Raw genomic sequence first — 15,550 nt, 5'->3', positions numbered from 1 at the left:
GTGGTCCAAGGGAGAAGTCAAAGCAAGGAAAATCATTCGGAACTCTATTGACAAGCGCCTGGTGGCCTATGTTTCCGAGTTGACAACCTCCAAGGAAATATATGATAGACTGGTGAGTTTATTTAAAGTTAATAATGCAAATCAAGTTTTGTTCCTTAGAAATAAGCTCAAGGAAATTAAGAAGGGCAAAGATGAGAGTATACAAGATATTTCTTAAGATTCACCGAGATCAAGAATGATCTCCTATCTATTGGGAAAGTAGTTCCTGACAGGGAAATGACTATCACAACTCTTGGAGGACTGCCACCTGAATGGTATATATTCAGGACTACCCTTCTCAACAATAATGTCATCCCAGGATTTGAGGAATTGATGGCTAGATGTATTCAAGAAGAGACAAGGATTGAAGAGCAAGAAATGCCCACACTTAAAGGCCATCCCTCTACATTTTCTTCTCATGCCAAAAGAATAAATAATTATGGGGCTAAATCCAAAGGAAAGGCTGGACCGAAGGGTGGAAGAAAAGGAAAATGTTACAATTGCAATAAAATGGGCCACTAAGCGAGGGAGTGCCCTGATAAAAGGGACTCACACCATGACAATGACCAAAATCACTCTCAAGGCAATCAAAGGAATGGCAAGTCCAATGGCAGAGGTAAAAGAAATGTCGAAAATCAAGGAAGAGGACAACCCTTCAAGAAGGCAAGAAACTCCAGGTATGAATCTAACGTTGTTAACAATAAGCAAGATGAATATTGTCTACCAGTGGCCCTCTCTACTACTGCTCCCCCAGACACGCTGGGAAATTGGCTTATTGATAGTGGTGCCTCAAGGCACTTCACTGGTTTCAAAGAAGCTCTCTCTAATCCGACAGAGCAGGAGACCAACCTGGAAATTGTTCTTGGGGACAACGCAAAATATCCCATGAAAAGGCTTAGGGAATATCATTCTTCAATTGAATTAAGGTAATACAATCCATTTGCAAAAAGTCCTATATGTACATGATCTCAAAAATAACTTGGTGTCCATTTCGGCAATGGAAGACAAAGGCTACAAGGTAACCTTCACCAATGGCAAGGTACGTGTATGGAAAAAGAATTTTAAAGAAGCTTTCACTCTTGGGTTTCGAGTCGATTCATTATATCAGGTCAGAGGAAGTCTGTTGGGTGTCATGTCTTGTGACACATCACTTCAGTCCAAACTATGGCATCGGAGGTTTGCTCACCTTCATTATAAAGCTCTACCCAATGCAAGACAAATGGTGACAGGGATGCCCAAGTTCCAAGTAGAGCAAGAAGGTGTATGTCCGGGATGTGCCGAACGGAAGCTCAAAAGGGGACCATTCCCCTCAAGCCTAAGCAAGACCTCTGATATATTGTAGTTGGTTCACTCAGACATATCTGGGATGATGCCTATGAACTCCTTGGGAGGATATTTATATTACCTCACTTTTACAGAAGATTATTCTCGCAAGACTTGGATATACTTCTTGAAAAAGAAGGATGAAGTGTTCACTTGGTTTCATCACTTCAAAGCCTTGATCGAGAATTAAACCGAAAAGAAAATCAAGCTCTTAAGGACTGATAATGGGACTGAGTATGAATCCAATGAGTTCCATGACATTTGCAAAGAAGTTGGCATTAAGAGGGAGACTACAACACCATATACTCTTGAGCAAAATGGTGTGGCGGAAAGGAAGAATCGTACGATTGTGGAAGTTGTCCGTGCTATGCTTCACGATCAAAGACTTCCGAAGTTTCTATGGGCCGAAGCTGCGAATACCGCCATATATGTGCAAAACCAATGCCCTCATCAAGCATTGGGTTCCAAGACTCCCGAAGAGATGTTCCCTGGTAAGAAAAGTGACGTATCTCATTTTAGAATTTTTGGAAGTCGGTATATTTTCATGTGCCGAAGGAGAAGAGGAATAAATTGGGTGCATCTGGAAAGAAAGGAATCTTCGTGGGCTATAGCGAAAACTCTAAGGGCTATACAATCTACGTGGCTAGTTAAAGGGAAATCGAGATTAGCCATGATGTCACCTTTGACGAAGATATGGCTCTTAGCAAAGTTGACAATCTTCCTACTCAAAGGGGATCTAAAGAAGCTGACATTAAAAACGATGTCTGAAATGTGGTCCCCAGACCCCGAGACAAAGTAGTTGTCACTTAAAAATGGCTTTACAAGATAAAGCATGCAGTTGATGGAAGTGCGGAAAAGTAAAAGGCTCGTTTTGTTGCTTGTGGCTTCTCTTAGAAGGAAGGTATAGACTATGACGAGATATTTGCACTTGTTGCCCGATATACCACCATCCGCTCAATCATAGCCCTTGTTGCTTCACAAGGATGGAACCTACATCAGATGGATGTCAAGACCGCGTTCTTGCATGGTTCGATCAAAGAGGAGGTCTATGTGGAGCAACCCGAAGGATTTGAGATTCATGATCGAGAATCTCACGTGTGCAGATTGAAGAAAGCCCTCTATGGGCTAAAGCAGGCACCCCGAGCGTGGTATGAGAGGATCAATAGCTACCTGATGAAGTTGGGATTCACTAGGAGTGAAGCCAACCCTAACCTTTACTTTAAGGTTGAAGATGACAAACCTCTCATACTGGTGTTGTACGTTGAAAACCTCTTTCTAACAAGTGCAAACCCTCTCATTCTTAAATGTAAGAGGGAGTTGGCTTCTGAGTTCGAGATGAAAGACCTAGGACTGATGCACTATTTCCTAGGACTGGAAGTCTCGCAGAAACCAAGGGAGATTTTCCTATCTCAGGGAAAATACGTGGTGAAAATATTGGAGAGATTCAGTATGGTGGACTGCAAGCCCGTGACTACCCCGATGAAGCTTGACTTCAAGAAGTTAAGCGGTAGTGTTGCTAGACCTGTTTTACGAAATGCTACAAAGTATCGTTAACTCGTCGAAGCAATGATGTTCTTGGTGAACTCTCGTCCAGATATATGCTTTGCAATCAACACGTTGAGTAAACATATGGTTGAGCCTCACCACACACATTGGATTGATGCCAAGAATCTATTGATATATCTTTGTGGCACAATCATTCATGGGTTGAGATACACCGCCAAAGATGTGAGACTACTTGGATATACCGATGTTGATTGGGCAGGCAGTGTGGTGGACCAAAAGAGCACTTTTGGGTGTTGTTTCTCTTTGGGATCTGCCTCGATATTCTAGATGAGCAAGAAGCAGAAGTCGGTGGCTTTGAGCACCGTCGAGGCAGAGTACATTGCTGCTAGTATGGCCTCTTGTGAGGCGGTCTGGTTGCAAAAGTTCCTTAGTGAGCTATTTGGATTTACATTGGATACCACCGTGATCCTGTGTGACAACCAGAGCAGGATTCGTTTATCAGAGAATTCTGTATTTCATGCTCGTTCCAAGCATATCGATATCAGGTACCATTATATTCGGGATATGGTACAATGGGGAGCAATAAGGCTCCAACATATGGGTACAAATAAATAGGTCGCCGACATTTTGACGAAGCCCCTGGGAAAGGTCAAATTCTTAACTTTCCGAGAACGACTTGGTGTCGTTCAGAGACCCTCTTATGAGGGTCGAGTATGATGTATTGAGCTCTAGGAGCTCCAGGGGGCATGGGGTACTTCTTGGAGCGACATGCGACCACAGGGCGACTCACCATCCCCTGGTGGTGCACTATGTACAGGGTGAAAGGTTCAACCTTCCCCTGTGACACCCCGTGGCGACTGTAGGACAGGATGATTAGTTCTCCTGTGGGCCAGGATGATTAGTTCTCTGTGGCGACTGTGGAACAGGATGATTAGTTCTCCTGTGGGCCAGGATGATTAGTTCTCCTGTGGCGACTGTTGGACAGGATGATTCGTTCTCCTGTGGACAGGATGATTAGTTCTCCTGTCGAGGCATCCTACCCATGCAGTCTGGGACTCATGGGAAGTACCTCTCATCTGATCAATGAGTAGGGAAATGGGGTTAGGGACCATTAGTAGTACTATTGATGGATGCATCGTTGTATCTACTGTACTCCCTATGCTAGGATGACCTCCATTGATCTGGGATCAGTGAGTGGTATAACACACTCTGAGACTAATTTCGGGTCAGTGGAGGATGGTATGATACATCTTCGATCATTTCTTCTTCTTCATAATTCGAGCAGAGCAAAGCAGGGCCAAGCAGTGCAGGGAAATGCATTTGACGATTGGGATAGTAGCGACGGTCAGACGGATTGCAAATGGAGTTCTCCCTAGTTGAGAGGGAGTGTTAAAATTGGCAACTAGGGCCAAACTCCATGTGGGTCACCTCATTTATGGCAGCTGATATTTTTCCTAGATTCCTCTTGTCGAGAGGTGTAGAAGATCATCCGATTCCGACAAGTATTTATGGAGATATGAATTTATTTGTATTTACTTGACAAATTGTCAAGGTTGGCCAACAGTTAAATGTGTGGCACACATGCCCAGTGAATCATATAAATACAAGAGAAGTTGATTCATTTTCTCATCTTCTCATCTCACTCATTCTTCTCTCTCCCCTTAGCTTTGGGTTATGTTGTCGCGCAAATTGACACGACAACGCTCAGACCGAGGGTTGTCACTCTGATCCCCGATCTCTCCGTTTAAGCCTGTCTCCCACGGCTAAGAGGGGTAGACCCTATGATATAACGAAGACCAACTGTCGACCAGTTGGTTGGGAGACACGATATGATGAGCACTAAAAGGATTTAGAAGTTTAAAGACCAGTGCCTTATGGGATTAAATTTTAAATGATCACTTAGTAAATATTTCAGAAATGTAAACCATGTGTAACAATCATTCATCATCAAATGACTAGAACAGATGCAAGAGATTCGATAAACACACAAAGTTCTTATAATGACCAGAACGATATCCAGTAATTAAGAAGTTTTGAAGAGATAAATGCAAAATCATGAATCATTAACCAGATACCATATGCAGCTAATCTTTAAGATGATCATTCATATACAGATAAACATTCATTCCGCATCGATAAATTTGAATCTCAGCATGATAATTTCCTAAAAATAACTGGATCTGGCAAAAGAGAAAATTTTCCAAAATTTTTATTTTTATTTTTATTTTTTTTAAATCTAACTATTTAATCAAAATAAACTAAATCAAAAATTAAATTCCTAAACTTAGATGATTTTTTAAAGTAAAATTAAAACTTAATTAAAATCTAAATAAAATAAAACCTAACAAAATCCTAAACTAAATTTAAATCAAAACCTAAATCTAAAATTTAATAAACAAAGCCTAAAATAAAACCTAGTCTAAAAAAAATATAAATCAAAAATACTATGATATCGAATTTCTCTTATATAGATATATATATATATATATATATATATATATAAAATCTAAAACAAACACGAAACTACTGCAGTAAATCTAACATTTAAACTAGACAAAAAAAAAAAAAAAAAGCTAACCTAAATCGAATCTCTACGCAGATGCATATATAAAACTGAGCAAATCAAAAGAAATAAAGGCGCTGCTTCCCCTGTTTACGATTTCGATACCTCCACGCACGCCGCTTATTACAGTCACATGCAACGATGGGTTCAACACACAAAACCTGAGACAAGTCTGCAGGTATGCGAGCACCAGACGGAGGCGATTAAAGAAAAAAAACGCTGCGATTTTCAGGTTAAAAGACCACCGCAATGTCTTTCAGAAAACTTACGTTACCACCTGCGTAACCTTACCAGAACTTTGACGGCGAAACAAATGGAAATCCCGAGGGTAAAAAGAAAACCTGAAATCGATTGAAGATTACCTGATAATACGCAGTCGATTTAAAAAATTACCTGACCCGATGGTGAAGTCGACAGACGGATCGCAGTCATTGAGGATCTCTAGCCTGAATGAATCGATTTAAGACTGGGTTTGCTGCCTGATCGAAATGACGGGTCTAGTCCAATGCTGCCAAACACTGCGTCTCTTACCTGTCTACGGATACCCTTGACGACGGCGATCAGCGTGGACGAGTTTGAAGTTGATGACCCAATATGAATTCATACAAATCGTAACAGTTTTTTTTTATGCGCATATGATCCAAGACCACAAACTTAATAGATTGATGCAAACTGAAAATCGATCTGATTGATCATACGCTGTCATGCCCTCAGAAAAAATGGAAACCGAGACCTGAGTATGAGACTTTCCAGCCAGCAAGCAATTTTTTACTGCTTTTCCTTTTATTCTGTACGTAGATAGAGTAGAATTTTGATCCTTGTTTACAGAATAAATGAAAATGCAAGTACAATGGTGGGGAGAAAGCAGTGAAAGATAGCCACGATTTTAAGCAGAGGATTGATATGATCTGGGCAGCCTTGATCTCCTTCTGAAAATCTAAAAAAAAAAATTGCTCTTGATGAAAACCCTATAGCTGCAAACACAGGAATACAAAACCCTAATGAAACCTGTGTATAAGGCAAAATTTGAAACCCCAAAACAGCTGATTAATTTACAGATTTTGGCCCCTTTGACAGCCAGATTCAGCAATAAGGACAGAAATATTTTCAGAAAAATTTCAGATTTTCACTATGAAGAACTTCAGAAAATCTCTCATGCAAATTAGGACAAATAAACTGAATGATAGACCCAGGATCAAATCCAACTGGGCTCAGCAAAAAATGCTTGCGGGAGTTGGCTGGTTCAGCTGAGAACTTCCCCAAACACCCGCTAATCTTCTTCGATAAGGGTTTCCTGCACAGCTCACTTCAACCATCAGTAAAGAGGGCAAAAATGTTGCTAGATCTCAAAAAGTAATGGAGATACCTGCCATTACTTCAGAAACCCTAACACCACTCAAACCCTAGCAAGTGAACAAGATACCTGTGCTCACAATACTCTACAATAAGCTATTATTAATGGCTGAAAAATAAAATATGCAGAAAATAAAACAGCTCACAGCACTTCCAGAGAGTAACACCAGCTAGATTTGGACCCCAAAGTCTTCTTTTATTAACCAGAAACAGATTACAAGAGAGCTTCTTCAGTACAAGACTCACAGATCGAATGATCTGAAATGACCCCTAGCACCCTACTTAAAGGAAATGATCCCAATGGCTAGTTCGAGTGATCCATGTCGAAATGATCTCGACCGTTGATGAGGATCAAGACATCTCTTAATCTCATCCGTCGATTTATTAAAAAATGATATTTTGCATGCATTCACTCAAAATATTATTATTTTATTATTTAGGGTTTTTGCTTTATTTTATAATTTTTTCTTATTTTTTTATTTATTTCATTTTTTTATTTTTTTATTTTTTTAATTTTTATTTATTTTATTATTTTATTTATTTTCTTAAATGGATCATCGAACTAAGCCTTTGGAAACATCACCTAGGACCTAGGACTTAGGACTCATGAGGGGATTTAAAACATTTTCCAACCCTCAAGACACATTACATCATGACTTTTACAATTTACATCTTAAGGGGACAAACCCACTTCATCATAGACCCTCATAAACCACCCAGTTCTGCGACACAACTATAATCTAGTAGATTAACACATTAGGATTCTCCTAAAGTTCTAATGACAAAATCCATCCCGGCTTTAGGGTCAGGCTGAAGGAAAACTCTGCCCATCATGGATCGGTGAGACGAAAAACCTTCCGGGACGTAGATTACCATTAGAAAGTTAGGTCCACCTAGGCAATTTACATAAACGACTCATATCTGCTAAGATTATTTACAATTCATACGTGCAGACTGGGTTTACAATTAAGATGATCAAGCTGTTGATGACTGCAGGATGGCACGGACACGTCGATCAGGTGCTACCCCTTTTTGCAAAGAAAAAGGGGGGGACTGCATGGGTAGTTGACCGATAATGGTCAACATCTGGCTCTACTTGGGGACACGTTGCTGCTCTGTAGGAATGTGAGAATCCAGAATCTGCATCCATACAACACAAAAATAAGTAGCGTCCATCCAAAAATCATCATATACATTAAGCACAGGAAAGATAAAAGCTCTTCATTTATTAACTATCTAGAAAAGTAAATCTAACAGAAATAGAAATGCGGAAAAAAAACAAGGAGTAGGGTTAGAGATACAATACAAAGGATGCCCCATGGCATCAGATGTGTTCAATATAGTGGATACTGAGCATTTGCCTGCTTTCAGGCAAATCCGTCGGCTGCTTGTCGGATGTGCCATGTCCAAGTTTGCATATGGTAGGACTTTTTCCTATCCGAAAATCAAGGTGCTCGCGGCCGTCTGATGCATCAAATCTTCGTCTCATTCTCTTTCTCTTGCGCTTTTTCTTTGTGGCAGGTTGTATCACTGATGACATGGAACTTTCTGTTTCAAAGCTATCAGATGAAGTATGTAAGATATGCGTGACATGTCTTTCTTTATCCTGCATCTGATCTTTATCATTTTTCAGTCTATCTGGATCACCTTCAATTAACCATCTTTCAATCGAACCAATAACCTCCTCATAATAAGATGGAATTTGTTGCAACAAATGAGAAGGCTCCTGATCTGTTGATGTCCCCTGGTTTCTCTTATCCTCTGACCATTGTTGAAACTTTTGAACCTGTATTTTAATGGCATCCATCTGACTAGAGTGTTCATCTTTTATAGCACTGATTTGCCTGGCATGGTGTTCTTCCATATCTTTTATTACTTTGTCATTCTTTTCCTTTATGTTCATCAAGCAATGCTGCATAGAGTTTATTTCTTCTTTATGATTTGCTTGCATGGTGGCCAACTGATTATTATGATCGAACGTCATGATAGTCATTTCCTCATCCATAGTTAATAACTTGTTTTGCATAGAATCAATTTCCCTATCATGATCAGCTTTCATGGTCGCCATATTTTCCTCTAAGCCTGACATCTTGCTTTGCATGAATCTAATTTTTGTTTCATGATTAGTCTTCATGGCCTCAATTTCTTTAGCATGCTGCTTTTGCGTGATCTCCATCTCCCTATTACGTTTTTCCAGGTGGGTGCACAAAGTTCTCACATCATTGATATAATTAGTTTGATTAGCCTCCATATTTTTTACCAGCATCATTAGTTCTTGTATAATTTGCCTTTGATCTTCCTTTTCGTTGTCATTTGTCCCTGATTTTCCACTATCATGGACTTGATCTACGATAGTACCGGTGGATGACACATTCTGATATGAAGAATCGTCTTGAAATCTTTCACTGACAGCTGGACCTTTTATCAAATTACTTTTATTCTGTTGCACAATTTTAGGGGCAGAAGGCAAGCTGTTTGGATTACCATATCTATCTTTAAAAGCATCGACAATGTCTTGTAAAGAAGTGAAAGAATCCTTAGGAAAATTATTAAACCAATTCAAAGCATCACCCTCTAAATAAAGACAAAAAGACGCATTTTGATATCTTCATGATTAAACTGAGGGGGTCTACAATATATGATCATTATGCGAGTAAACAATCCTAGATGCCTTCTAACAGCGATTGAATCACCACCTGGGAACACAGGTAATTTAGAAATGGCCTCCTCCGGAAAATCATGGAGACGTTCAGTAAAATGACGTGGTTTAAATGAATAATCCATGATGAATAATAGGAGATCAGATGGATGATAGAACGAGATCTCTGCTCAAGAAAATTAATGGATGAAAGAAGTGGAGTCGCCACTTGAACAATGAATCTAATTCTAAGATCCAAAAAGGAACCACAAGCAGATATGAGGAAGGCTTCTTGTCTGGGAAAAATGAGAAAATGGAGTCGCCACCCAAACAAGAAACAAACCGAAGAGACGCTACTGATATGGCGAAAAATAAGGCAATAAAAGATCCAAATGATAACCCCAAAGGCTGAATCTGCCAGCTCAAATGAGAGATGAGAAAGATGAGAAAATGAATGTCGATGAAACTCCAGGAACAGAAAAACTCGGTCCCCGGCAACGGCGCCAAAAAATGTTGTCGCGCAGATTGACACGACAACGCTCAGACCAGAGGCTGTCACTCTGATCCCCGATCTCTCCGTTTAAGCCTGTCTCCCACGGGTAAGGGGGGTAGACCTATGATATGACGAAGACCAACTGTCGACCAGTTGGTTGGGAGACACGATATGATAAGCACTAAAACGATTTAGAAGTTTAAAGACCAGTGCCTTGTGGGATTAAATTTTAAATGATCACTTAGTAAATATTTCAGAAATGTAAACCATGTGTAGCAATCATTCATCATCAAATGACTAGAACAGATGCAGGATATTCGATAAACACATAAAGTTCTTATAATGACCAGAACGATATCCAGTAATTAAGAAGTTTTGAAGAGATAAATGCAAAATCATGAATCATTAACCAGATACCATATGCAGCTAATCTTTAAGATGATCATTCATGTACAGATAAACATTCATTCTGCATCGATAAATTTGAATCTCAGCATGATAATTTCCTGAAAATAACTGGATCTGGCAAAAGAGAAAATTTTCCAAAATTTTTATTTTTTATTTTTATTTTAAATCTAACTATTTAATCAAAATAAACTAAATCAAAAATTAAATTCCTAAACTTAGATGATTTTTTAAAGTAAAATTAAAACTTAATTAAAATCTAAATAAAATAAAACCTAACAAAATCCTAAACTAAATTTAAATCAAAACCTAAATCTAAAATTTAATAAACAAAGCCTAAAATAAAACCTAGTCTAAAAAAAAAAAATATATATATATATATATATATATATATATATATAAATCAAAAATACTATGATATTGAATTTCTCTTTTATATATATATATATATATTAAATAAAATCTAAACAAACACAAAACTACTGCAGTAAATCTAACATTTAAACTAGACAAAAATAAATAAATAAATAAAGCTAACCTAAATCAAATCTCTACGCAGATGCATATATAAAACTGAGCAAATCAAAAGAAATAAAGACGTTGCTTCCCCTATTTACGATTTTGATACCTCCACGCACGCCGCTTATTACAGTCACATGCAACGATGGGTTCAACACACAAAACCTGAGACAAGTCCGCGGGTATGCGAGCACAAGACGGAGGCGATTGAAGAAAAAAAACGTTGCGATTTTCAAGTTAAAAGACCACCGCAATGTCTTTCAGAAAACTTACGTTACCACCTGCGTAACCTTACCAGAACTTTGACGGCGAAACAAATGGAAATCCCGAGGGTAAAAAGAAAACCTGAAATCGATTGAAGATTACCTGATAATACGCAGTCGATTTAAAAAATTACCTGGCCCGATGGTGAAGTCGACAGACGGATCGCAGTCATTGAGGATCTCTAGCCTGAATGAATCGATTTAAGACTGGGTTTGCTGCCTGATCGAAATGATGGGTCACGTCCGATGCTGCCAAACACTGCGTCTCTTACCTGTCTGCGAATACCCTTGACGACGGCGATTAGCGTGGACGAGTTTGAAGTTGATGACCCAATATGAATTCATACAAACCGTAACAGTTTTTTTTGATGCGCATATGATCCAGGACCACAAGCTTAATAGACTGATGCAAACTGAAAATCGATCTGATTGATCATACGTTGTCATGCCCTCAGAAAAAATGGAAACCAAGACCTGAGTATGAGACTTTCCGGCCAGCAAGCAATTTTTTACTGCTTTTCCTTTTATTTTGTACGTAGATAGAGTAGAATTTTGATCCTTGTTTACAGAATAAATGAAAATGCAAGTACAATGGTGGGGAGAAAGCAATGAAAGATGGCCACGATTTTAAGCAGAGGATTGCTATGATCTGGGCAGCCTTGATCTCCTTCTGAAAATCTAAAAAAAAAATTGCTCTTGATGAAAACCCTGTAGCTGCAAACACAGGAATACAAAACCCTAATGAAACCTGTGTATAAGGCAAAATTTGAAACCCCAAAACAGCTGATTAATTTACAGATTTTGGCCCCTTTGACAGCCAGATTCAGCAACAAGGACAGAAATATTTTCAGAAAAAAATTCAGATTTTCACTATGAAGAACTTCATAAAATCTCTCATGCAAATTAGGACAAATAAACTGAATGATAGACCCAGGATCAAATCCAACTAGGCTCAGCAAAAAATGCTTGCGGGAGTTGGCTGGTTCAGCCGAGAACTTCCCCAAACACCCGCTAATCTTCTTCGATAAGGGTTTCCTGCACAGCTCACTTCAACCATCAGTAAAGAGGGCAAAAATGCTGCTAGATCTCAAAAAGTAATGGAGATACCTGCCATTACTTCAGAAACCCTAACACCACTCAAACCCTAGCAAGTGAACAAGATACCTGTGCTCACAATACTCTACAATAAGCTATTATTAATGGCTGAAAAATAAAATATGCAGAAAATAAAACAGCTCACAGCACTTCCAGAGAGTAACACCAACTAGATTTGGACCCCAAAGTCTTCTTTTATTAACCAGAAACAGATTACAAGAGAGCTTCTTCAGTACAAGACTCACAGATCGAATGATCTGAAATGACCCCTAGCACCCTACTTAAAGGAAATGATCCCAACGGCTAGTTCGAGTGATCCATGTCGAAATGATCTCGACCGTTGATGAGGATCAAGACATCTCTTAATCTCATCCGTCGATTTATTAAAAAATGATATTTTGCATGCATTCACTCAAAATATTATTATTTTATTATTTAGGGTTTTTGCATTATTTTATAGTTTTTTATTATTTTTTTATTTATTTCATTTTTTTATTTTTTTATTTTTTTAATTTTTATTTATTTTATTATTTTATTTATTTTCTTAAATGGATCATCGAACTAAGCCTTTGGAAACATCACCTAGGACCTAGGACTTAGGACTCATGAGGGGATTTAAAACATTTTCCAACCCTCAAGACACATTACATCATGACTTTTACAATTTACATCTTAAGGGGACAAACCCACTTAACATAGACCCTCATAAACCACCCAGTTCTGCGACACAACTATAATCTAGCAGATTAACACACTAGGATTCTCCTAAAGTTCTAATGACAAAATCCATCCCGGCTTTGGGGTCAGGCTGAAGGAAAACTCTGCCGATCATGGATCGGTGAGACGAAAAACCTTCCGGGACGTAGATTACCATCAGAAAGTTAGGTCCACCTAGGCAATTTACATACACGACTCATATCTGCTAAGATTATTTACAATTCATACGTGCAGACTGGGTTTACAATTAAGATGATCAAGCTATTGATGACTGCAGGATGGCACGGACACGTCGATCAGGTGCTACCCCTTTTTGCAAAGAAAAAGGGGGGGGACTGCATGGGTAGTTGACCGATAGTGGTCAACAGGTTATACAAGGAGCAGCTCACACGTGGGAAGGAGGAGGACACATTAGGGCAAGGAGGACGCTAAAAGGAGAAAAAGCTGCTGAAGGTCTCTTTGACCTACGTTGACCAAGCGTTGACTCATCAAGGGTGTGATTTTGGTGTGGTTGCCTCTCCTATGCACGCCGCAGATTTTAGCACAAAATTTGAGGCAATCCGTCCATAGGTTTGACCAGCGTTGACTACCCTAGTTTTGGGCAACAAGTTAACTTCAGTCAACAGCAATTTGACTGTGTTTTTGGGACTGTTCAAGTGTTGTTTCTTCAGGTTGTTTGAGGGCTAGTTGACCGGAAATTGACCAAGCATATTGGAGGTCAATTTCAACTCGTTTGACGAAGTTTGACTTTGCTGATCTAGGGTTTGCTGCTGTTGATATAAAATTACAGAATTTTGATTTTGTACTATTTCTCTCTGCTGAACTATTGAAGATAAAAGAAGATTTGATCAAAGGATTTCCCCGCATTGGGGTTTGTCCCTGGCTGGCCACCACATCTTGTGTCTCTTGTCTTGGCTTTTTTTCTATTGATCGTTTGATGTTCTATCTGCACTTTACTTAATGTATATGTGATTGCTAATCCGTGACTAATAAGAAGAAAAGAATAAACTGCTCTAAGCATAGAACATACCATAATTTAACATTCTTATCTTCACTTGGGAAGAAAGAATATAGGATTGGATAAGCATCTGGCAATCCGATACTCTTTGAGGATGTGGTAGGGCATCCAAGATAAGAGGAGTTGTCAAGGACCAATATTCTTTGAGGATTGGGAATCCAAGATAAGAATAGTCCTGGAAGGACATATCCTGAGAACACCCGGGTGGGGTATGCTCCTGGAGAGACAATGATGAAGGTGTCTATAAATCATTGGTCTCGCCAGCATTGTGCTTTGATCTTGTGGAGAGATAGAGATGTTAGTCAAGGCCTTGCTATGTGACAATGCTGGATGATATGATGCTAAATAGATGGGTTACCAATCCGACTCTTCTTATGAGAATTCTTCAGATTGAGAATGTCCAAGTACCTTGTATGGATTATGAATACCTCCCTAGTTAAAAGGGAGTGTTGAAATATGTAACTAGGTTTGGCTTTCATAATGACATATGTAATCATGATTTTATGTATTTAATGAAAAGTGAAAAATAAATTTATTATTGTTATTCTTAAGGCACGGGTTTCATGCTCAAGGGAAATTTATTTTTAGGTCAAGCACCCATTGAGTTTTTCTAGGTTTGACATAAAGTCAGTTGAGTCATTGTCATGTATTGAAGACCCATTTGGGCATGTTACATATTGTAAAGAAAATTTATTTGAGTCAAAATAAAGTAAAAAGACCCTCCAAGACCTCTTCATGGCACAAAGATCAAGTCGGCCTACATGAAGGGACAAGTTGGCCTAAGGAGAGCAATTTGTACCTCTCACAAGCCTATAAATAAGAAAGAACTCTACCTCATTTGAACACTCACTCAAGCAAGTTCGATCTTCTCAAGATAGAAGCTGAAAAAGGACGAAAAAGGAGAAGAACTAGATCGAAGTTTTTGGGCCTCTCTCTCTCTCGTGTTAGGGTTTCTATATTTGTTGGGCAGAAGGATTTATTGGGCAGGTCGAAGTTGCAGAAGAATTTGCTGGGCAGGTCGAAGTTGCAAAAGAGTTTGCTGGGCATATCAAAGTTGCAAAAGAATTTGCTAGGCAAGTCGAAGTTCTAAAAGAATTTGTTGGGCAAGTCGAAATTGCAGAAGTTGTTGGAATCAAGGTTTGACTTGGCCTTGGAGGGCCTTGGTCAAGGGTCATAGGCCTTGGAATTTGTCAAATTGAAGTTCAGTAAGAGGAGAAGAATTCTTGTGGGTTTTCCTCTCAGTTGGAGAGGTTTTGGCCTTGGCCGATCACCTACATCTTGTGTCCTATTGTCTCATTGATTTTATTGTTTGGTAGTTCTTTGATGACAAAGAACATTAATAATAATCAAGTGAAAGAAGAATCTAATCAAGTTAAGTAATAATACATTACAAGCAGTTATCAGAATAAGAGAAATCACCTAATCTAGTTTCCCCTAGATTTCTCAACAATCGTTAACACAGTGACCTTGCAATCGTCAGAGCCACAGTCTCTGTAGTGTCAGAAGCACCGAGTGGTTAGATTTCAAGGGGAGGCATTGTTAACCAAGTTGTTGCTTGCTTCCCCTTGACTTCTCTCTACAACCTACTTTAGAGACTAGCCTCAAAACAGCTAAGGAT

At 39.0% G+C, this 15,550-nt stretch overlaps 1 protein-coding gene across 1 annotated transcript in view; it reads right to left on the bottom strand.

The window, feature by feature from the left end:
* Positions 1–15,550, bottom strand: part of LOC149162158 (LRR/ubiquitin-like domain protein) — a 367,705-nt gene that overhangs the window by 326,210 nt on the left and 25,945 nt on the right. The gene's annotated exons all lie outside the window — the stretch shown is intronic.

Source organism: Pinus tabuliformis, chromosome 5_2 (assembly GCF_031772625.1).
Source record: "Pinus tabuliformis cultivar Carrire ecotype Pingquan chromosome 5_2, CPIR1, whole genome shotgun sequence".
Lineage (NCBI taxonomy): Eukaryota > Viridiplantae > Streptophyta > Pinopsida > Pinales > Pinaceae > Pinus > Pinus tabuliformis.
Note: the sequence above shows the minus strand (reverse complement) of the source record. Positions and strands in the feature narration are given on the sequence as shown.